The sequence below is a fragment of the Pinus tabuliformis genome, chromosome 7 (genome assembly GCF_031772625.1).
Source record: "Pinus tabuliformis cultivar Carrire ecotype Pingquan chromosome 7, CPIR1, whole genome shotgun sequence".
NCBI lineage: Eukaryota > Viridiplantae > Streptophyta > Pinopsida > Pinales > Pinaceae > Pinus > Pinus tabuliformis.
Genome location: NC_142293.1, coordinates 1,479,374,906 through 1,479,377,741, shown reverse-complemented (window position 1 = coordinate 1,479,377,741; position 2,836 = coordinate 1,479,374,906). Strand labels below are relative to the sequence as shown.

General features: G+C 36.6%; 1 pseudogene across 1 annotated transcript; it reads left to right on the top strand.

The window, feature by feature from the left end:
* Positions 1 to 402: 402 nt before the first annotated feature.
* On the top strand, positions 403 to 2,536 carry LOC149253419 (putative LRR receptor-like serine/threonine-protein kinase At5g48740; annotated as a pseudogene). The gene is made up of 6 exons (XR_016265470.1): positions 403 to 497; positions 587 to 1,123; positions 1,331 to 1,704; positions 1,793 to 1,919; positions 2,023 to 2,082; positions 2,464 to 2,536. The product of XR_016265470.1 is annotated as a putative LRR receptor-like serine/threonine-protein kinase At5g48740 (transcript).
* Positions 2,537 to 2,836: the final 300 nt, after the last annotated feature.

Sequence of the window (2,836 nt, the reverse complement as noted above, 5' to 3'; positions counted from 1 at the left end):
GTGTTTGACTTATTTGTAGGTGTATGAAATTATAAATATAAATTAAGGGGTGTTTATAAGAAATATTGATTATACAATGTCTAGTTCTCGTCGGCCCTGACTTTCAAAGTGTGCATTTGGGAATGTCTGGTGGAGGGGCATGAAGTCGGTTGATATTTCAGGGTCGTGCAAGTTCCACTCTAACTCCGTGCAACATTCCGAGTTCTCAAATATCTATCCGAGGTGGAAAACCATTTAAAATATCACATGGTGAAAATTGAAATGCATCTATGGTAAAATGTATCTATGGTAGACTCCCGCCTTATAAAAGTATATGTAAATAACACTCGTATAGCTATTGCTCCGAATCCTTCTGCGTCCAATCTGTTGGTTCCGGAGAATTTCATAAAAACCGGTCGAGCGATGGACAAAATTCGTAACGGCAAATGGAACGGTTGGATAGTCCCACTAGGCGTGCTTTTGCGTTTATTCTCTGTGATTACTGCTCAACCAGGTATGTCATCTCAAGAAAATGCTCATGAGTGCTCTAATTACCTGCAATGTTGGAGTATTTCCGTTCAGTATTTATTTTCTGGTGATATGCAAGATTTCTAAGTATTAGGTGTGGAGGAAAAACGAATTACACGGCAGAAAACAACATAACATGGGTATCTGATGCTGCTTACATAGACGTCGGTGAGGCAGCAGACATAGGGGACGCCAGTGCCTTGGGTTCTTACTTGCACAGTCTACGTCATTTCCCTAAGCCCCTTAACAGGTCTTGCTATAAGTTGCCCGTGGCCCCTAATGTGCCTCATCTCGTGAGATTATGGTTTGTCCTTGGAAATTTTAGTGGATACCCACAGGGCGCAAACTTCTCTTTCTCCATTCAGACACTGGAAATGATTTCTGCGCAAAACATAGAGATATCTACATATCCAAATCAATCTTATTACGAATATATATTTATTACCTCTGGCAGAGTGCTGTACGTTTGCTTGTTCAGAACGCGGTCGAATGATGATCTCTTTATATCTGCTATCGAATTGAGGAGGCTCCAACATGGCATGTATCACGACGCTAAACCAGGAACACCTTTGTTTTTATACTCAAGATATGGTATTGGTGGAAATTCTGTTGTTAGGTCGACCATTTGAACTTCTTCTATTTGCTTACTGAAATCTAGCCAAAAGTGAAAATTTGTATTAAATTTCAGTGCTGATTCTAGTAAATTCAAGGCTTCCAGTTCTACCTCCCAAATGAATTATTGATATATCACCAAAATTTGATGCAGTTGTGATAATTTGTGTTAGTTATTAACATGTATATCTTTGAATGGTTAATTGGGCAGGTATCCTCAGGACAAATTCGACCGTATCTGGATACCGTTAGAATCAACCCCGCAAACCGATCCATTCTCTTTGGCTCCAACATTCTCATTCACAAAAAATCCATTACTGGTGTTGTATTTTGCAGAGATCGAGACGATGAATGTCTCTGAATCGAGATCATTTAATGTCCGCTTAGATGGTAAAAACGACTCTGAAACCATTACTCTGATGCACAAATATTCTGCTCTAGAGGTTACAATCGCACTCGATGCGATCGAAACACAACATACGTTTGGACTGGTTGAGAGCAGTAACTCCACGCTGCCTCCGATAATCAACGCTTATGAGTATTATTCGCAAGCTGACAGGGACCTGCTAACATATTCGCAAGATGGTAACAACGCTTGCCCTCAGCAAATTTGTTTCAAGTAAATTACTGCCATTATAAATCCATGTCTAACGAATTAGTTCTTAAACTGCAGTTGACGCTCTTAACGCTATCAAAAGGAGATTTCAGATTTCAGATTGGATTTCTGACCCTTGCTATAAGATACCCTGGAACGGAATTGGCTGTGATGACACTACTTTGCCCAACAGATTTTCTGAAATGTAATTTTAATTTTTCGATCTGTTTACAGCCGAAATCATAAGATCTATGGTTGAAATTGTAACATGTTACGATAATACTCTTACTCTGGTTGTCAGCGATTAGTTAATGTGTAAGCAAAACGGTGTTTATCGAAATTGCACAGTTAACTGCGTTAGTTAATGTGTAAGCAAAATTCGATCCTCCTTTCTTTTTTTATAATGACTTTTTAATTTTGAAAATGTATTTTAAGATAATTGTTTTAAGTCTATGAGGATTAATTCCAGTGAACATTTACAATACATATAATTTATTTTTATTTAATATGACTGCTCAGTACAAGTGTAAAGAACTGATTGATTGTTAGTCTCCTACATGGAAACATAAAACTCAATTCGGCTTTTTCACGGGTCATACTTTGCCTTTGCATATCATATCAACTGATAATTCTCTTTGCAGTATTTTATCCAGTCGTGACTTGTAAGGGTCATGCTTTGCTTTTTTGAATATCGCATGAAAGCAATAACTATCCGCGCGGCATTTATGTGTTCGCTTTGAAATGAACAGGTCACTCGACAATAACTATTTCAGGGGACCCATGCCAAATTTCACCAATTTAACCAAGTTGGAGCGCCTGTAAGTTTCTTTTGAAAAGAAATTTCATTTTCTGAGTTTTTTAAAGTCGCGATGCATTTTCATAAAACGAAAAATTTAATTTAATTTAATTGAGAAGCGGATAGGTTAAACATAACGAACTGAATGGTACTTTTGAGTGGATATCTGTTCTGAAAATCCTTAAAACATTAAGTGTATTTAAGTTATTTTTTCTCAATCATTCAAATTTTGTTGTGTAATTGGAAAATAAATGTATAAAAATATTGTTAAATAGTATGTAGTAAGTAGTTATGAACATTTACTTTGTTTTTTATTTAATATAATT